The 21980-nt window shown below is 42.1% G+C and overlaps 1 protein-coding gene across 2 annotated transcripts in view; it reads left to right on the top strand.

The window, feature by feature from the left end:
- The window catches only part of Susd6 (sushi domain containing 6), an 85487-nt gene that overhangs the window by 37938 nt on the left and 25569 nt on the right, over positions 1-21980 (top strand). The window lies entirely within an intron of this gene.

Genomic DNA, 21980 nt, shown 5'->3' with positions numbered 1-21980 from the left:
ACTTATTTTCATCTATAGTCTGTCATGTGGCTTGTTACCTCATCTGTTCATACTGCTCATGCTGCTTCTCTGTGTCTGCCTGACGAGTTCACCCTTCTTCCTCCCAGAGTCCTCTCTGTCTCAGGAAGCTCTGTCTATACCTCCTTCCTACTATTGACCATTTAACTCTTTATTAAACCAATTTATCTTGACATAGTATACAAATATTTCACAACATTTCCCCCTTTTGTCTAAATAAAAAGGAAAGGTTTTAACTCAGAGTAAAACTGTATGCAGTAAGAACAGTTATCAGTAAAGATTATATTTACAATGTCCACTCTAACTGTATTTGACAAATTCAGAGAAACTGTTTCATTACTTATCCTATCTTGGTGAGTCAAAAGTTTTGTACCTAATTTACTTTCTATCCTAACCAACCCAAAACTATCTTTTTAGACCTTAAAACATTCTCTTAAACAAGTTAAGCTTTTATGTCTTTCAACCTTATAAACTTTATACCTCTTTTGTGATTTTCTTTTCTGAATTTGGTAACAAGGAAAACTGTAACTATAACTGTAACTCAAGAAGGATATACTATTACTTGATTAAACAGAAAGTGCAGAGCAAACAACTTCCAAAACTAAGAAATGACAGATGTCTGGTTGCCTGGACAGTTAGTTACCCAGTGACCTCTGCAGTCTTGGAGCATCCATCTTGTCCTTCAGACCTAGACTATCTAACAGACTTTTTTTTGTGAAGCAGTCTTAGCAGTTGAGACAGTCATCATCTTTTGTGTCCTGCTTGTCTAGTTTGGACAGCATCCTGTTAGCAGTTGAGGCAAAGACAGTTTCTTGTCCGGTGGCTAACTTAGCCACAATAAAAACAAACTCCATATGGCGGTTCTTCAGAGACTGTCATCCTTCTTTGAAGTAAATTGATACTGCCTGGAGCAGATGTGTCTTACTGTCATGAAAAGTCTTAGGTTATTAAAACATCTTAAATGCTATATTCTATAGATGTCCGAACTGTTTGAAGGCCATCTGTCTAAAATATCTCTCCATTGGACCTTGAAAACATACCTAACATGGCCACAAATTTGATTGTTAGATAACTAATTACTAGCCTGTATTTCTTAATCATCTTAAATAGCTTGCAATAATAACTTTCAAGGACTTGAAGTTTATATTACATTGTTTAATAATCTGCACAGGTACAATACCTTAGGCAAAAGTAGAAATATGTATTATATAGATTAAAAATAACCTTAAATTTGTATCAGTATATAAAAATACATATCACTGTAAAATATTTGAGACTAACGGTTGTTCAAAAGTAGACTCAACAATCCACCCTTTTATCCCACTATTTGTATTCTATATCCTCCCTTTTTCCCTTCAGAAGGAAATTCCTGAATCTCATCTCTTTTGTTCAGCCTTTTTTTCTGACCATTACCAATAACAACTTGTAACCAACCCCCCTAAACAATGACAAACATTCATAACCTACCGAATGTCCAAAAACCACCCACCCCACCTCTTGAGAATGTGAGCATCGAGTTCTCTAGACTGCTTCCTGTTGTCTGTGGGTGACGGCATCTTAGAAGATCTTGAGAAAATTGGGATAACGGTCAAGTCCTGGGAGAGCTAGTTGTTGTCTAATCTCAGTATAATGGGAAGGTGCAGAGTTTATCTGGAGTCTGGCTGGAGTAATCTGTGAGGCTGAACTGTTTCAGCTAATGACTTTGAAGTTGTTCTGCAGAATTTTGAGGAAACTGCAGCAGGCATTCTCAGAGTTGGTATCACCTGGTCTACTTGTCTTTATTGGTGTCTGGTTCTTTTGTTCTGCAAACATACAAACTTTTAAAGGTAATATATATATTAACACAAGTAGGGAATGTGTGGTGTGTACCAAGATGATTTTTTTGTTGTTGTTATTTTATGTTTGAGCAGGTAAAAGACATCTGTCAACTTTATTTATTTTTGGTTTTACGAGACAGGGTTTCTCTGTATTATTTTGGAGGCTGCATCTGTTAACTTTATACATCATTTGGACTGTATAACCAAACCTCTATCCATGCCATATGAAAGGATGGCATGTAATAATAAGTCATGAGTACTCTGTAGCCAACAAAAATTATTCTGTTTCATCCAGTCTCAGAACTGTTCCCATCTTGAGGGATCAGCTTATACGTCATCTGCCTTGTAGTTTTGCTTGGCTCTTTCCCTCGTTTGCCGCCAAGATCCTCAGGAGGTCTCCCCCAGTCAAATCTCATCTTGATTAACTTTGAAGGAGTTCATAGCTTTTTGTTTCCTGTAGAACAAAAATATAACTAAGTCAACAAAGCATACCATTCAGGATCCAGATGCCCTGTGTATTTACTATCTTTCATCTTTATGTGACTTGTTTGTTTGTTTGTTTTTTGAGACAAGGTTTCTCTCTGAGCAACTTTGGAGCTTGTCCTGGAACTCTTTAGACCAGGCTGGCTTTGATATCACAGAGATCCACCTGTCTTTGTCTCCCTAGTGCTGGAATTAAAGACGTGTGCCCCTGCTGCCCAGTTTATGTGACTTTTTAAAAGTAATATTTTGTGATATGTAGAAAATATATGAAATTTAAATTTCAATGCCTATAAGTAAGATTTGAGTGGAACATGGAATATTCATTCTTGAATTACTTTACTCTTTTTAAAGACTTTGCTTTATTGTTTTAAAGCTACTCATTTTTTTCTATGACTGTCTATACATTTTCTTTGCTTTCTTCAACATCCAAGCACATTTTTTTTAAAACATACTGTACCTTTTTAGAGGTTTTCTGTGTCTGGACTTGGCTTTACTAAGCCTTGCAGCGTTCGCTGACCACGTGAGCCGAATTTTAAACTGCTAAGCAGTGGCTAGGCCCTCCACCACGTAGCTCCTTCTTTAGTACATGGCCTGGCAGCGGCTTCTCCCACCTTTGGAATTGTGAGAGTGGAACCTCATGCCTGTGCGGGCCCCCCCCCAAGTCTGCAGCTGATTTATCTGCCCCAGTTCTGCCTAATCTCCCCCCACTGAGTAGTGAGCTGCCTGATGCTCATAAGCCTCTTTAAATGAGCTGCAAGCACTGAGCCTACTTGGAACTTTTTTTTCTAGCTTTCTTAGGCCCTATGTGGATTTACATGCTGTGTGTTGGGCACCAAATGCAGTCAGACTTTGGGTACCCAGCTTACAAATAATGACATGGAGACTTATTATTAATTATGAAAGCTTGGCCTTAGTTTAGACTTGTGTCACTAGCTCTTATAACTTAAATTAATCCATTTATTTTAATCTACATTTTATCATGTGGCTCGTTACCTCATCTCTCTAATATTGCTCATGCTGCTTCCTCCGTGTCTGTCTTGCAACTCTGCCCTTCTTCCTCCCAGAGTCCTCTCTGTCCTGGGAAGTTTCATCTATACCGCCTGCCTTAGCTATTGGTCATTCAACTCTGCCCTTCTTCCTCCCAGAGTTCTCTCTGTCCTGGGAAGTTTTATCTATACCGCCTGCCTTAGCTATTGGCATCCAACTCTTTATTAAATCAATCACAACAATATATCTTCACGCAGTGTACAAAATATCCCACAACAGGGGACTTTAGTGGTGATGAGGCACCTTACTTGTGGCTATAGACTTCTTATAACTCAATGTTCTCTTCTATTACTTATCATTTCTATTACCCTTTTATTCATATATACTGATAATGGAGCAGGTTCACCTACTTTTAGCATTCTTCTGAATTCTTGAGAGCAATAGTTACTGATTCTGTTGTTCCATTGTAACCTTCCTTCTTTTCTTTCCCTCTGTACATACTTCTTTTCTGTTGCCCCTGCTTCCACCCTACTCTGGGTCATACCTTTCCTTCCTGGTAATGAGGAGCCCTAGTACAACCCCCAGTATCATTGATGATTAGGACACCATAGTATGGGATCATGCTTGTATGAAAAGGAAAATAAGACCTGACTATATGAGGCCTCTGGAAGTGATAGGTACAGAAATACAGTAGAAAAGCTGTCTTGCTTACTGCTCTTAACTTGAGAGCAGAAGCTAGCAAACTATAGCCCCCAACTATATAGTTAGAGCTAGCCTGAAAACTTGATAAATGCTATAATACAGGTTGGCCTTGAGCTTGGAGTCCTTCCTCTGTGCTGTGATTGCAGGTATGTAACACCATGCCTGGCTTGCTACCTGTTTTGTATGACCTGCATGCTAACTATATTTTTAACTTGTTAGAAAAAAGGCAGAAAAGTAATGTTTTGTGATATGTAAAAATATATGAAATTTAAATTTCAATGCCTATAAGTAAGATTTGAGTGGAACATGGAATATTCATTCTTGAATATAGTTTCTATGACTATTATGCTATAATGCTAAAAATCAAATAGATATAGGAAAGACCAAATCTGAATTATTTGAGTCTTTGCCTATAATTCTAGCATTTAGGAGACTGGGGAGAAGGATTGTCCATGAGTTCAAGACCAGCCTGGGCTGCAGAGTGAAACCCTACATCAGACAGACAAACAAAAAGATTTGACTCTTTATCCGAGTTTTGTGTCTCCCCTGCCCCATGCCCACAGTTAGTGCTCAGTAGTATGTGCTTGAGTGGGACAACTGTCAGAGCTAGGAAGGGGAAACTGCTCAGCCACATTTTGCATTTGCTATTGGTAGGGCCAGGAACAGAACCTGGACTAGTGCCTAAAGACACTACTGCAACCTGCCTCTCCCAGGATTTCTCCTGGGAAGCTGCCCTAGCATGTTAAGCAGCAATATTGGTAGCAGAGTATCGAAAGTTTTTAGCCCTTTAGTTTCATTAAGCCATCTCACCTCCTCCACCCTCCTTTTTTATTGGCTCTATGCTTTCTTCCATTTCCCATTCCATTTTCCATCAACACCTTCCCTACTTTCCACCCAACAGTTTAGAAAGGCTAGATAAAGGGATTATTGTTCTTCAATGTGGAGAAACTATCTGTTTATAATGTGGGCCCAGACTAGAACGGGGGAATTGAAGCTGTTTTCCCCCTCTCCATTGCAAAGACTCCTTCCTCCCCTACCATCCTAACATTCAAGTCATTTTTATTCCTTATAATATGTGTTCTATCTGGGAGCCGACTGCCGACAGGGAAAAGGGGTTTTACTAAGATTCAGTGTGCCAAGTTGCTGCCAGTGTTTCCCTCTGTGAAGTGGCTTCTAGGGGAGGGTGATACCCACCCTTTTGGCCTGAAAACCAAGTATACACCTGCATGGCTGTAACTGCCATGAGCAGTGTGCCAGGTATGCTCACCAGGAAACCAAGATTCTCAGATACAGTGAAGCTAAAGAAAAGCAGTTCCTTTCAGGAAGAGCCTCTGCTCCCCTTCGTGTGTGTGTGTGTGTGTGTGTGTGTGTGTGTGTGTGTGTGTGTGTGTGTGTGTGTGTGTGTGTGGTGGGGTGGTTACATGCCTGTAATCTATGAGTTTATGACCTGAGCATGTGGAGGCCAGAACAAGACATCTGGTGTCATCCTCCATCGTCCTCCTCCTAAGTGACTTGAGGTAGGGCCTCTCAGTGAACTAGGAACTCTGTTTTGGCTGGTCAGCCAATGAGCTCTCAGGATTCCACAATATAGATACACATTTTATAGGCTTTTTTATGTGGATGCTAGAGATTCTAACTCGGGTCCTCAGGTCCTTAAGCTTGTATAACAAGTGATCTTAACTTACTAGGCTATCTCCTTCAGATCCCTGCCTTCTTGATTTCTTACCTATTTTTTGTAGCTGTTCCTGAATACCCATTTCAGAGTTTTTTTTTTTTTTTTTTTTTTTTTTTTGGTTTTTCGAGACAGGGTTTCTCTGTGGCTTTGGAGGCTGTCCTGGAACTCAATCTGTAGACCAGGCTGGTCTCGAACTCACAGAGATCCGCCTGCCTCTGCCTCCCGAGTGCTGGGATTAAAGGCGTGCGCCACCAACGCCCGGCTCCATTCAGAGATTCTTAAAATGAGTATTGGTAAAATATATAGCCTTGTTATCTTGTTACCAGTGACTCTAGTAGTTAATAGATATACTCACATGTCACATACACTCATGACTATGAGAATCCCATTGGATCATAGGTAATGCCTTCCCCCAAAGGCATGCGAGCCTAGTCTCTTGATTATAAACATCTTGGGAGTCTTGGTTATAATCTCAGCTTAAACAGAAAAGAATCATGTGTAAAGAGGCACTTGAGAGTTTTAGGGTAAAATTGCATTATTTTTGGAGTTTGATTTCCATAACCATCCTGCCTGCCTGCCCTTTCTTTTGTCTTTTCTTCACTCCCTCCTCCTTCATGTTTCTTGAGACAGTCTCAACTATGTAGCCAGGCTGATCTTGAACTAGACACCTTCCTGTCTCAGCTTCTCCAGTGCTGGGATTACAGCTGTGTGTTACCATACCTAGCTGTTGTTCCTCTAATGTATAGTTCAGGATTTTCGATTATACTAGCAAAAATATTAGAGGAGCGTTAACCAAGGGCCAGATTTTCCTCTGGTTTTTTCTTTAAACAGAGAAGATTATTGGAGACCCCTTTTTAGGTATGGCAGTCTGACACCATGCTGTGGGAAGACCAAAACTAAAAACAAAATGTGTGTATGTGCTACTCAAACCACCTTTATTGGAATAGAGAGGAACTAGGACCCATCTGTGGGGCAGTCTCTCCCAGCTCTTTCTGTCTGCTTAATCTGAAGAAACCTGAGGTATGACCTTGAGCAGATCACTTGACCTCTTCATGCTGCTATTAAAGAGAAACGACAATCTTTAAGGATGTCAGGTCGGTGTGTTGTATAGACTAACGAAAATGATTGGAGGGCACATGACATAAAGCATGATGTAACTTCTAAATAACAACAGAGTTGTTAGGTGACTTACTGTTGAGTCACTACACGAGTGACTTTAAAGTGAAGACAACACCTTTGCTCTCTTGAAAGCACGGAACTGAATATCCAGTTAGTGTTTGTGCTGGCTAAGATTTGGGAGCAGGTGTTAAATTTGACCAGCCAGGAAGAGTTGATTACTTGCGGAATCCTTTTTGTCTTCCCAAAAACTCATGTTTGCACAGTTTGATGATCTCAGTTGGGCTGGCCTGCTGACACAGATCAAAAGTTATGCTTTGCCTTCTTTGTCTTGACAGTATTTACTGACAAACAGTATTTTCTTTGTTTCTGATCACCTACTCCTCATGTTGTCATCATGCATGAGGCCATGTTTAGCATCACAGTTCACACAATGCAGTCTTAAGATAGTGGGGAAAGCAGCGATATCTGCATTTCTACATAGCGAGAGTGAGAAAGGAAAGTACGTAGTTTTTGTTGAAGATGGAAATTGTTAAGAAACAGGTTCTCTGATTGGAGGTGGCTTTGGTGCTAACTGCTACTGTACCAGAGAGGTGTTGGCAGGCCTCCTTGAAGGACCTAGAGTTTGATAATGTACACTGACCTGGGATTCTAGGGCAGCAGATAGGAAGTGTCCATAAGAAACACCAGTTCTGTGCCACATTGAGTGTAAGATGAACTGAGGTGGGTGCTGGGTAGCTTACTCGGACACATGGTTGCAAGTGGTGGGACTGACTGTGACTGCAGATTTGGGTTAAGTGTGACTCTGCTCGTGACTGTTGACATCGGCCTACCTCACTGATTGGTAGGTGTCCTTGGACCCTTTTCTCAGGGTTCCTGATTGAAAGGCTTAGACCAGTCTTCAGAGACTTGTTCTGATAATAGGATAAAGTTCCTCCCTATCTGTGTTCTTTCCTGGTGGATAAAAAGGATACAGGAGTCATCTGTTACCATGTTTCTCTGAGGTTGTGTTCTTATTTGCAGTGGCTCTTGGTTGTTTGGTTCCAGTTTAGGAACAGGGTTTGCCAAGGCACTTCTATTCTTGTAAAGGAACAATAGGAGCATAGCAAAGTGTTTCTAAATGAGGTTGTAGCTCCCAAAACATCCCCAAAGCATCTTCCTGTCAGCTGCAAACCCTACTAACTAAAGTGATGTAATCTCTCCATGGGTAATTACCTGTGACTATAAAAAGACTTGGGCATTGCAGTAGGAGGCTGGATAGGTCATTGCTGGCTTTGTTGAACTCTGGTGTCATGAAAAGACATTGAAAAGTTACTTTCCACAGACAGTGTCATGTTTAGAACATTAAGGTATATGATACTACATTTGTACTGTCTTTCTAGCAAATGAGACCTAAGCCCACCAAATTGAATACCTGGCTGAATCTTGGTTGGTTTAAATCCTCATTAAACACAAACTCCCATCTGTTCAGCACAGTATTCTTTTCTCAGGTCTAACTTGTTTTAACTTGGAGGTTATTTTTCTTACCTGTTCATCTTTTTCATCAAAAGGTGATTGCAAGGTTGGCTCAAGGAGGGGAAATAGAGCTGGTAATCAGATCTCTAATGACTGTGAGTAGGTTTCTAGATGAACTCTTTGTGTTACTTCCTAACCACTGGAAGATTCCATTCTTGTTTGTCACTCAAGAGTATAAGCCTCCAGAGGGTGTGAGCAGCTTCCCACTCCAGGTGGCTTCTGTTGCTGTGGCTGGGTGCCAAGACTGTGGTCAGATAGGCATGGCTTTGGCCCACCTGACGTTTACCTTTGGAGCCCAGAGGGACAGCAATGTTAGAAGACAGGCTTTCCACGGTGCCATAGGAATGAGAGCTTCATTGGTAGCTCTCCGTATCTCATCCAACTCACTTGAGCAAAGTAAACACAAGGAAACCTGAGTTCACAAGAAGATGAAACAATCCTTCTTTAGAGGATTGTTCTACAGCTTCTTTTCATAGACGTGTAAATTGGTGGGATGGATTCAGTCTGCATACTCCACTGAGGTTAGCAGCGGAGCTTTGCGTTTATTATACGTAGCTGTGGCTTAACTTCAGCTCCCACCTTCTTTTTAAAGAAGTACCATAGTCATTTAGAGTATGACCTCCAGAGCCAGGTTATCTGTGCTTGAGTGTATCCTCTGTTCCTTACTATCCATGTTACTTGGGGTAGTTTTCTACTCTGTGTTCCCCCAGAATGGTATATAATAGTGCCAGACTTCACACAGTCCTTGTGAGGATTGAGTAAAATGGAATGTGTAGGGCACACAGAAAGTCAATTCCTTATCGGAATTCAAATTCAAGCACCAGTTAATACCATTGTACATTTCAGCATTTATGATTCCTCAGCTGCTTAGTTCAGACAGATCATATATAAAGTGAGATGTTTCTTGTTCCTTCTGTATCTCTAACATTCTATTTGATTCCATTAAATACAGTGGTGAGTAGAGTTATACCCCTTATAGTTTCCTTAACTGTCTTAATTATCAAATGCTGATGTTGGCATCTTGTATAAAGTTAACATAACTATGAAAGAGCCGGTGATGCCTCTTTGAGCTGTTGGTGCCGGGAGTCACCTATGTGACCCCACAGTAAGCTTTTCCTTCAGTGAGATTGTGTCTTGTTGACATTTTAGAGCTGTGGTTTGTTAGGAGCTTGGAAGTCTTTTTTGAAACCTTATATGTTAAGTTTCAAATACCAAGGATATGTTCATTTAAAGACAGTTTATTTCACTAGCACAGTGCTATAAAAATATATTTTGAAAGATCCCAACATACACTTGGAAGAATTGGAATTAAAAGAAATAATCTCCATGTTCTTTGCTTGGTTGTTTTCTGATGTTTGTTTGTTTGCTATGGGGTCTTTGTTGACTGGCTTCAAACCCACCGTCTTCCTGCTGCAGAGCTTGAGAGCCTTGCTCACAGAACTAGAACTGTAATGCCTGGCTTCTGCTTTTCTTTCTTGTATTTCCTGTATTTATTGGTGTTCCAATAAATACAGGAAATAAATAAATTTTTCTCATGTGTGTGTTGTACATGCATGTGGGTGCACACGCATGTGGAGCCCTGATGTTGATGTTTGGAGTCTCCCTGGCTAGTGTCCACTTTATTCATTGGGCCAGGGTCTCTTCTCGTTTGAACAGTCTCGTACCAATCTGGCTAGTCTAGCCTGGTAAGCTTGTTCTGGGGATGCTCCATCTCTACCTTCCCAACCAACACTGGAGTTAACTGGTGGGCCTTCATGCCCACCCAGCATTAGCAAGGGTTCTAGACATCCAAATTCCAGTCTTCACAAGCAGACAGCAAGGACTTTAACCATTCATCAATCTTGCCAACACAGAGCTTCTAATTTTAAGAGCCTTTTCTACCTAGATTCTGTGACATTTCCAGGGATGGAGATTTCCCTACATTTAACTTGTTAGTTTTGCCAGTAGCCACATGTTAAGGTACAATTGTTTAACCATTTAAAATTCCAGGCAGCAATACAAGGAAGATAATACATTTTCTTCAGTTTTTCTTTTTCACAACGCTTTTTTTTTTTTTTTGAATAAAAGTGTTTTTGACATTGCAACTATGGGGGGCACAAATGGGTTTCAGGAAGTTAGGGTGAGTACAGCAGGGTTACAAAATCTGTTCTAGTTTTTGTTATTCTGAGTAACAAGGAACACTTTATAAAAAGTAGAGGGTGAGGTCAACTTTTCATGTGTAGTAGACATGTGTCTCCTCCAAAGGGGTTGGGACATGTGTTGTCACTGGCTTGAGTACTGACAGCTCAGCCTTGTTGACTCAGGAATGACTTAGAGCACAATAGTGTAGCTGAAATTATTGCCTACAGAGAAAAACTGAGTGGTCATGGTGGCAGCCTGCCCGTGTTTCCTAAGTGTGGGGGCTAGGTGCAGAGAGGGTTAGGGCCAAATGGGAAAAGAACCTCTCTCTTCTCTTAAGTTGCTCACTACTTATGGAGGCTGGGTTGCAAAGGACCAGTGGTGTTAGCTCACTTAGGCTTATTTATAGCTATGCACACTCACTCACACTTGCCAATTCCTGCACTGTGAAGTTAGTCAGAGACTTCCTTATGCTGTTTAGCTCTCTGTTTTATATCCTTACAAGAGAGACCCTTTTCTGAGCTTTATCCGAGCTTTTTGTTTTTTGAGGTCATTTATACTTGTCTGTCAGCCTCTGATTGTTTTTTCTTTTGGTTTTCTATGTATTTTCATTTAAGCTTATCGAAAGCAGGGACAAAATTATACATTATTCCTTTGCTATACCCAGGCCAATAATAATCATAAGTGTGTCCTGGGGAAGATCTACCTTGGGTGGGATTACTTCGTTGTGGGTTGTTCTCTGTATGAGGATGAGCTGAAAGTCTAAGGCCCATGAGTAGTAGCAGCATGGGGACCTCCCTATTGGTTTATGGTTCCTGATGAGGTCCTTGTCCCTAACTTTCTGGTGAGGAAGTTGAGAAGCACATGAAGATTTTTCAGGCTTCAGGAATGTGGGTGGAGGGGAAAGGATATAGAATGGGCTGATTTCTAGCCTGGGTAGGAATCTTGAAGCCCAATGTCGATCCCATTAGTTCTGGAGTGGGGAGAGGGGGAAAGAAGAGAAAAGAGGAAAGGAAACAGGGAGAGGAAGGACTTTGTTGTTGCCAGAATGGAGGGGAGAGAGGTCAGTAGAAAAGTGAAACACAGGGCATCTGAATACTTCCTCACTGAAAAGTGAGGCTGGGGTAGCATCTTTTGTCTTCACCCACAACCTCCTCCTCTTCTGTCCACATAGCCTTTGTCCCTAAAGATCAAGGCTAATGAGTGCCTTTATTCATCTTTGCTTGAACAATAGCACCTTGAAGCCTATTCTCATCCTATTCTTCCCATGGCTAGAATCCCACCTGCTTCCCTGCCCTCCCACACCTCTCTTTATTCTGCAAGATCCAGAGTTCAGACACACCTCTTTAAGGACACCATCAGTCCCTTACCATTTAGGGGTTTGAATGAGAAATGTCCACCATAGGCTCAGGTGTTGCTATTAGAGGAGGTTTAAGTGGAGCAGCCTTGCTGACAGAAGTTAGCCTTGCTGGCGGAAGTACATCGCTAGGGTGGGACATGCTTGTGTTTGTGGTAAAGGTGTGTTTGCTCAGCTTCCTACTCCTGCTGCCATGCCTGCCTGATACTATGCCTCTCCACCATGATGGACTCATCCCTCTGCACCCTAAGCCAAAGTAAACTCTTTCTTCCATAAGTTGTTTGTGATCATGGTGTTTTATCACAACAGCAGAAAAGAGAATACATTTTAGAAAGGAAAATGTGCTTTGTTGTATGTCTGTGCATAAGTAGAATTAGCAAGGGTCTTTAGTTCGGTCCTTTGTCTTCAGAGAATGCCAACATTTTCTTAGGAATAGAATTCTAATGCCTGGCTGTCTTTTATTTGAAAGGATCAACCAGTTTGATAAGACTTAGGAAACTGCAACCTTGGAAAAACCTGAACTTTTTGTTTTGAAGATTATAATACATTGTATTAAAATCCTAAAAACTTGCTTCCAACTCTAATGACCATGTGATGTAATGGTTAATTTTGATTATCAACTTGATGGGATTTAGAGTTACCATGAAAATGTCTGTGTATGTTTATGAGGGTTTTCTACATTAGGTTTTCTATGACAATTTCTAATTGAGGTGGGAAGACTCACTCTAGATGTGAGTGGCACTGTTCTGTAGGCTGGGGTTTCCACCTGAATGAAACAGAGAAAGGGAAATGAGCCGCAGTGCCCATGGCTCTTGGCCTCCGACTAGTTACCTGACATGACTGCTTCTGCAACTGATGGTCGTATTATAAAAAGCTACATCACATTCTTGCCAATAGCCACAGTGGACTCTTCCCTCAAACTGTGAGCCAAAATAAATCATTTCTTCTTCATGTTGCTTTGTCAGGTATTTTGTCATAGCAACAAGACAAGTAACTAATAGAGACCCAGAGTTGCTGTGAAAACAGTTGGGTTTGGTATTTTCATAATCATCATTGAGTTCTTTATTTAGCAAGTATGTGTTGACAGAAGGTGGGCAGGGAAGGAAGGACACAGCTAGAGATATATAATGGCATGGGGGGCTTTCCAGGAACCAGACACTGAACTGGTATGTGGAAGCTGTCAGTTGCCAGCCTGTGACATCATCAGTGGTAGCCAGGAGCAGTATCCTGCCCTGTGATGAAGGCAGAGCTGTGATATAGCACTCTGATTTCAAGTGTGTGGTGAGTACTTGGCTAGGCTATGGCACTATTGTGTACCATGATGACATCTGCTCTGGTGAGGGAATTGAGCACTGTACTGAGACACACATAGAAGGGACTCCTGACAAATATTGGGGTGGTCACTGTGAGGCTTTTTGGGGGGAAAGACGTCTACTGAGACCTGAAGGCAAAGAGGCAAGACGGCACAGGAAGGTTAAGAATGCTGTTTCTTCAGCCAGTCTGGCTGGTATAAATCGTAGTTCAGCATGAACATGATATGTAATTTTAAACTAGACTCTCAAGCTCTGTCCTCAGTGGTTGAGTCTGTAGTGTTCTAATGGTACTGCACACACCAAGTATGGTAGTTAAATGTTCCAAGTATCATGACTGTTTCAGTATGGCACCTTAAGGTGGCAGACCATAGCCAGCTGCTAGGGACCTAGGAAGGGAAGAAAGTAGTATAACATCTGCCAAGTGTTCTCTCAAACTTGTCAGGTTACTCTATGTAAGGCTTTGGGGTGTGATAGGGTGTGGGGTGGTATATGTGTTTGTTAGTGTGCATATGTGTTTGTAGAGGCTGGAGATTGGTTAACTTTGGGTGTCTTCCTCTGTTGCTCTTGATTTTCCTTTTTTGAAATAGGGTCTCTCCTTGAACCTAGAACTTCTTCCTAAATTCAGCGACGTTGGCTGGCCAGTGATGGTCAGGGATCTACCTACTTCTGTTTCCTCAGCACTGGGTTTACAGTTGGGTGTTGGAATCTGAACTCAGGCCCTTACTAAGCACTTTACTGATTGAGATATCTCCTTAGCACCCCATTTCACTTCTTTTAAAACTGGGATCCAGGATACTTACTTCCTAAACTGGTGTACCCATTGCTGGGGGTGGTGAATGTATGATGACCTTCACTTAGGTGGAACATGTCCAGAAACTGAAGTTTCCAGAAAGAAAACTTGTGCTGACCAGCCTAAAAGTTCAAGAGTTTAGACTACAGAGCACCAAAAGAACAGTTTAGTGTCCTTCCGCAGAGAGTGAGGAAACTGCTGGTGGAGGCAGATACCCTTGTCAGAGCTAAAGAGGAGTAAACTCTCTTGTAGGAGCTAAGGATTAAAGTGTGCAAGAAAACAAACAGTAAGGGATTGACTCTAAGCAGGGAAGTAGGGAGGGTTAAAGGAAGATAAGTCTAAGTACAAGCTGTGGGAGAAGATTGAGGGTGATAAGATTGGTAGTTGGGCTTCTATCCCCTGTTGGGACAGGAATCAACAGGCTCTTTTGTATTGCCTTTCCAGACTGCCTGGGGGGGGGGGGAGTCCAGATAGGCCCTCTATCTAGACCCTTTCCTACCACAGCTCAGCCAGCTTGTAAAGACATGCTTGACAAGGATTTCTTATTTCCCTGATGTACTGTGAAGGGTCCCCCAAAGGATATGGGAGTTCTTCCTTGATGAGGGAAGGGAGATTACTGAAGGTACCATCTGGGCTGTGTGGATGTATTCCAGGATTCATCATTTGAGATCTGCTCTGCTGGGGTAATTGAGAAATGGGGTGAGGGCTGCTCTATTTGACATTTTCTAGATTGCAGGGATGTATCTCATGTTTCTTCAGAATAGCTTTCAGTGAAGGAACCCCATCCTTCCATGTATTGTTCTTAGTACCTTGTTAGGAAATTCAGAAGCTTTGTGGTTCAGTTGTCCCTTCTTGCATTCATAAAATTGATTACTTAACCTATTTTAACAAACATAATGTTGACTTTTTATGCCCTAGGTCACAAGAATGGCTTTTTCTGGTAATTTTTTTGGGGGAGGGGGTAGTCTTTTTTGTTTTGTTTTGTTTTTATGTTTTTGTTTTGTTTTTCTATGTAGCTTTGGCCACCCTGAAACTCACTATCATCCTTCCCTCCTTACCATAGCCTATGCTCATCCCAACCCCTCCCATTCTGTTAGAGCTGTGTATCTATGTTGAGTGTATTAGAAGCACACACAAGTTGATCATGTATGTGCATGTGTGTGATGTGTCCCTTCAGGGCTGTCAGACCCCTTCTCTTTTCTGTCCATGTTATTCTGGGTAACTGTGAGTTACAGAATGTTTTGCCCTAAAGGAGTTTGCTGTTCTGCAAGTTGAGTTTGACCCTGTTTTTTGCCTTTATTTCCTGCTGGGGCCTGGTAATGTTTGTATTGGCAAGCTGAAGGACTTCTGACTTGAAGGGAATTAACATACTGCCTCAGAACCATTGTCTGGCCCTGTCTTTCTGCCCTGTGATATGGGAGCTAAAGATTTCCCAGCCCTTGTTAATTGTTGCTAGTCTCTCTAATCCAGCTGGGACACTTTTCAGGGAACTCAAGCACTGACTAGCCCAAGATCTCTCTTGAACAGTGAAAGACTGAGGTTGATTTCATTCTTTTTAAGTAAAATCACCAGTCTTTTGATGATTTCATTAAGTTCTTCCCGTCTGAACACCCTCTTGTTAGCAGTAATTGGAAATCCTGTTTCTCGTTTCCCTTACCACATTGCTTTAATTTAGGCAGCTTGGTACCACATTCTGCTTTTTCATCTGCTGGAAGTGTGGTTTGAAGATGCTTTTAATGACTTGCTTTAGCTGGATTTCCAAAAGCTGAGACTGTTGCTGTGAATGAGTTCATACCCACCTGGAGCCTGCAGACAGATGGAGAAGGGTCCTACCGTAGAATGCTCTCTTGTCCCAGGAAGTACATCTGCAAGTTTTTCATCACTCATTTTTAGCACTCAGCATTTGTAGACCTCCTGGAATATGACATACACTGTTCGTGTTCCCAGTAATTTTGTAGCCCATGTGGGAATGCAGAAGCTTCAGCAGCTCAGATTCCATCGGTGTGCTGGCTACACAGGGATCACCGGCCCTGCAACACCTGTAAACATTTTCACGGTTGTAGTTCTATTTCTTGTGCTTTTCCATTCTTGACTCAAAGAAAAATAAATAATACAAACCACTTTAGGAGACCAGAGATGTAATGGATAGTTGTAGCTATTTGTAACAGCTATGATTAAAGCAGATTTGTGCATATTTTATTATATTATTATCCTTGTAATAAGCATGGCACAGTTCATAAAGGATAAAGCTGGGATTTGAACCCAGATTCTCTCATTGTAAATCAAAGTGAGTATTTGCTTGTATGTATAGATGTATACCATGTGCATTCCTGATGCCCGTGGATGTTGGATCCCCTGGAATTAGAGGAGGTTGTGAGTTGACCTGTGAGTGCTGGGGACCCAACCTACTTCTGCAAGAGTAGCAAGTGCTCCTAACCACTGAGCCATCCCATGCTATTGTCTAGTATTGTTTTAATAACTTAAAATGTCTTGCTGTTTTGAAACATGGGATATTCTCAAAATTATTTCAGCCTCCTGAGTGCTGGGATTGAAGGCATGCACCCCTAGCCCCAGCTATTTGAGTATTACAAACCATTTGTCTTGCAGGAAGGAGGGTCCTACAGTCTAATTGGGGATAGGATAAGATAGAAGAAAGCTTAGTTTCTCTTGAGTAGTTCACACTGAATGACTTTTCTCTAGCAAAGCTTTGAGAAACTTAACTGAAACTTAACTGGGGCTAGTAGAAAGGCAGGATTCAAATCAGAAGGTTCCAGAGTTTTGGTTGTTAGTTGACTGCTTGGCACTCAGGGCTGTAGGAAAGATGCCAAGGTTTGCATCCTTCATTAGACTTATAAAAGCAGTGTCATTTGAGGTGATGGTGGGGGTCCATTAGCTCTACCTGAAGAGAAATTGTGGGCAGGCAATGAGAAGGTCAAGTGTTGGTCTCTAGCAGCCCTGCTTGGCAGCAAGCCCACCAGTAACCAGGCAGGAATGAGTGGCACTTTGTATTGTTGAGGCCTCTTGTAGGCTCTGGCGTTAGGATTGTCAGCTCTACCAGTGTTACCATGTCTGATCCTAGGATGTGGGGAAAACAGGATTTGAATCTAGATCCTCTCATCTGTACAAGTGTTTTGTCTGCATGTATGTATGTTCACCATGTGGATGTACATACAGTGTGTTCACACAGTTCTTGGCTGTGGCTGGCATTGCAGCTTCCAGGAAGGCTGTGGTATCAGGATTCCTTAACAATTGGCCTGTTTTACAGTTATTGTTCCAAGGTCCTAGACCTTTAGCCCTTTGACAGCTCTCTGAACTCCTGGCTCCTAGAGCCTGCAGTTTCTCCTCTTTGGCTCCTTCAGCCTCATCTGTCTGTCCTCAGTTGTCATCCCCATCTGTGTCCCTTCTTCCTGCCCTGGTGTCTCTCGAACTGTTCAGCTGCTACTTCTTCAGCTGTCAAGTAGCTAGCTCTGCCAACTGTTTGGCTCTCTCCATGTAACTGTTCTTCTCAGCCTGTACTACTGAAAGTAGGCAAGAAAAGATCACTTGAGAGAAACTTAGCCCTGGTGCTGCAAAATTAATAGGAGGCAGCATAGGAGAGGTATTCCAGCTAACTCACCAAGTGAGCCAGAGCAGCCTGCTTATATAGCTCAGGAAGGGGTGTTTGGACTAACCACAGCCGTCGATGCTTGTCTGCTTATATAGCTCAGGAAGGGGTGTTTGGACTAATCACAGCCGTCGATGCTTGTCTGGTTGCTTCATTAGCCTTGCCTCCTTAGCTCCAGTAGTCTTCCTTTGTGGCCTGGGGCTGCAAGTTCATCTAGAGTTCACTGAGACTGGGCTAGCAAAAAGTCTGGCGAAAACTGTTTTCTGCAGCCCTTGCTGAGGCTCTGCCTTTAGGATCCCAGGCCATTAGCTGCAGTTTTCTCAGAGCTGGAACATTGTAGATGGCTAGAGCTGGTACAAGGTAGTTGGACTGGCTGTTTGACTGACAGTTCTTTTAAGGTAGACTGGGCAAAAAGAGTTTAATAGCTGCCAATTAAGTTGTCAAATTACCTCATTCCCCTACCATCTTTGCTTATTTACAGGAAAACTTATAAGACCTCAAAAAAATTTACCATTAATTGTATCAGTAACTTTAACAGTGCTTAACACCTACCCAGTGTCCCGGGAGTGGTGGGTCCTTTTCGTTTGCCCCAGTGCGCCTCTGCCTTTGCTGGGCTTTTAAAATCAGATTCCCATTCCTGTATAGACCTGAGGAGCAGACCAGCAACCTACATTCTTTTCTAAAAAATCAGAAATGTGGAAGTTTCTCAGATCCTCAGTTCTCCTCACCGAAGAGAGGAAACTCATTCATTTCATTTTCTTTCAGAGGCAGAACCTTCACCCCCATGCCCCTGTCATTCTTTGGCAGTTGGCGAGGGTGGACCACACCAAGATACTATCCAAAAACATTCTGGTGCCTTCTATGGTTTCAGAAAGAGTGAGAGATCAGGAATCTGGATTTTTGCATCATAAAGCTTGCCATCATTGGGGCCTAACTGGAAACGGGAGGAATGAATAGAATATGTGGGGAGAGGATAGGAAAGGACAGACGCAGGTTGACTGCAGCGGCTGGGTCAGTTGCCGGCCTCGCTTGAAAGGCAGGAAGTAGGCCACCGAGGCTGAGTGCCTTTCAGCAAAGTTGTGGCCTGCTTATAGTTACTTGTGTTACTCTGACAGCTCCCACCTGGGGTCTTAGCTTTCAGGTGAGAGTGTTTGAAGAGGGGCAAGGTCAGTCATAGCATTGGTGGAAACAGGTCTGCCAAGGACTTGGCAGTCTCAGTGGGTTCTTAGCATTCCCCCCTGTTCTCGAAGACCAAATGGGACCTATGGTACTGAAGATTAGAAAACAGTTTTCAAGTTCCCAAATGCCTTAGTGAGAAATGATATGTCTTATCTTGGGGGCATTGCAAAATATCATCTATAAGAATGTTCAGGTCACCTCCGTAGCCTGAAACAGTACGCACACATGCACGCACAGTGTCTTTGAGATATTAGCTACATTAAATCTGTTGCCATTTCTCCAAAAATTTGTAAACACTGAAAACAAAACAGTATACGTGCTTAGAGTCCCAACACTTCGGAAAACGATCTGAGAAAATTGCTTAAGCTCAGAAGTGAGAGGCATAATCTCAAAAATAAAACACAGACCAATTTCATCATACCTGGGTTCTAGAGGTTTTTTTTGTACTTAAACATATACTGAAATATAAGAAAATTATTTTTCATAACATGCTTGTTACATCTTACATTGTTAGATACTGAGTTTTGTCCAGCTAATGAAAAGAAATGAAATCTTTGTGAGACTTTAATTTTTTTCTTTATTATTTTGTAGTTTATAGGTTATTTTAACTTCTCTATGGCTAAGATTCTTGGGGATGGGGAAGAATTTCATCCTCAATGGTGTTGAAACTGTTTTCTCATTCATTACCCCTGAGTTACTTGTTCTTTTTGCTCTCGTGTATGAAGCGTAATTTACAAAGGCTAGGTGATATCATGATCATGACAGTGTTCATTTTGTATGTGTGTTTTTTAAAAAGAATTTATAAATAAATTAGCTATTTTTAAAAGATAACAGAAACAAATTTGACTTTAGTAGCTCAGGGTCCTTAATCATTTAATTTTTCCCCGTAAGAGGTATTCATTCACTATGTTGCTCAGACTGTTTGGCCCTAAATTTCTGAGATCAAGTGATTTACCTAGCTACTGCAGCCTCCAGGGTAGCAAGAACTACGGCACACACCACAGCATCTGGCCTACGCATAGAAAAGGGACTTGAGAATGAACAGTTTGAGAACTGGCACTGATGTAACTGTTACTTTTCCTAGTATTTCTGTCTGGGATGTGGCTTCTGTGTCCTGTTTCAGATCCTCTCTCAGGACGTGTGAGATGGGTGGGCAGGTGGCGTGCTTGCTGCTGTGCACGCATGGTGGGAGGCGGGAGCCAACCCTGACTTCCACAGGCACACCGTGGCACGTGTGCCACACATGCGACAACGCGCGTGCGCGCACACACACTAACAGCCTTTTTTTTTTTTTTTTATTTAGAAGACATGCTCTCTTATCCTAGTTTTGTAAAGATGGCCTCTAATGTTTTCTTATAGAGGTTTTTGAGTATATTTTATGACCGGCACCTTCCATTTCCCAGAATTTTCAACTACTAGAAATAATGTCTAATTTTATGTCTTTCCCCAAATACTTACATAGCTTGAATAGAACATTTTCTACCATTTCTTTATGGGTGGGGATGGGAGCAGGGACACAGAGACCCTGCCACTTTGTCCAGACTTCTGTTAGAGAGAGCCATCTGGTGTTTTGCAGACTACAGCAGTGATTCCCTGAGGTGCATACTCTTCACTTTGAATCCCTAGTTTTGTAGTTTGCTGTCTAGAGGCCAGAATCTACCAGTGACAGATTCTGGAAGCAACTCCTCTCCAAAGGCACTAGTGTCTTCTTCCTGGTGGTATCTGTGGGGGTAGATAGGTGGGCACACAGCCAGGTGGTTAACTATAGTCAAGGGCACAAATGATAGCCCAGCACACACACACACACACACACACACACACACACACACACACACACACACACACACACACACAGAGCTGACATCCAAGGTCTTCATTTCTTACTGGTTTTACTGTCTCCAGTATCATCTCTGTTGCTCTCTCCACAAATCTCCCTTCTATCATGCTGCCAAAATAACTCTTAAAATCTCAGACTTGGAGTGATCACACACAAGCAGTTTAATTAAGCCTGTGGTAAAGTCCACATTCCATAGCAGCATAACCCTCATTTTCCTTCTGGCTTCTGTCCAGAACTTACATCCCTATCATACATACATCATGGCATGTGTCTCCTGTGTCTTGCTTGTGCTGTTTTCTCTAATTCAGTTGCTGCTCAGACTCCACAAACTCAGCTCTGGCATACTGAGAGGATGAATGATTGATTCCCTTAGCCTCTCTGTTAACTCCATCATTCCAATTAAAATGAAGGTCTCAAGTTAGCCCTTAGTACTGGGGTGGGTGGGGGCAGGGTGGCACTTGCTAAGCAAGCACCCTACCACTGAACTAAAACCCCCACTCCTCTAGGTTAATTTCTGTCTTTGTTTTAGTTGTGGCTTTGTTAGAGGAGGAAAGATGAAATATCTCTAGCCCTTCCCTCAAGTTCCTTTCCATAAATTTTATTTATAGCGTTGGCCTGTCATTTTGCAGCCCAATTTTTTAGTAGCTGAAAGAAAAGAGACACCCTAATAAATTGTCTTCCAGTATAACTTGCCTATAGGGAGGAGACACATTGAACAAACTCAGAGAAACACTAAGTTCTCCCTTCCTCACCATCGATAAACATACTACTCATAAGTAATGAATTGCTACCTGGTATATTTTGAAAGTGGTGTTAAAATGTCTAGGTTTATCCAGTAACAAGACACAAACCGTGAACTCTACGGTCCCACATGGAGTTTTATTGGTGGACAGGGAAGAAAGGGGGCGTGAGGGGTAACCAACCCGTGCAGATCTGAGAGAGAGATAAGAAGATAAGATACAAGAGACAGAAAAGAGTAAGAGACTAGAGAGAAGAGAAAGATGAGAGTAAGAGAAGTGTAAAAGAGAGGATGAGATGATGAGAGAAAGTAAGAGAGTAAAAGAGAGCGTAAGCGGGCAGGGGTCTGCCCTTTAAAGGGGTCCTTTGCACCTGCGTGGTTCTCACAGAACTCTGGGCTGGCCAGAGTGTTGCCTGAGTGCATTTGCACTCAAGTTTTTGGACCACATCCATTGTTTATATATGTCACTAGGAGGAGAAGGGGCTGGACTTTGGGGATCATGCAGGATCAGATGCATCATCTAATAATGCTGGGATTCTGGAAACTACACTGAGTTCCTGTTTTTCCCTACATGCCCCTTCTCTCCTGTTGCTGTATAGCAGCTTTGCCAAGGATAAAGGACCTAGATGTCAAATCCTTTCTTCTCTGACTTGGCAGGGAAGCTGTTCTGGTTTCCAAGAAGCCATTTTTACACTTGGGGGCTTTTTCTCCTTTCTCTTATGGGAAGTTG

The sequence above is a fragment of the Mesocricetus auratus genome, unplaced genomic scaffold (assembly GCF_017639785.1).
Source record: "Mesocricetus auratus isolate SY011 unplaced genomic scaffold, BCM_Maur_2.0 Super-Scaffold_15014, whole genome shotgun sequence".
In the NCBI taxonomy this organism is placed as follows: domain Eukaryota; kingdom Metazoa; phylum Chordata; class Mammalia; order Rodentia; family Cricetidae; genus Mesocricetus; species Mesocricetus auratus.
The sequence above is the reverse complement of the archived record's forward strand: the minus strand, read 5'-3'. Positions and strand labels throughout refer to the sequence as shown.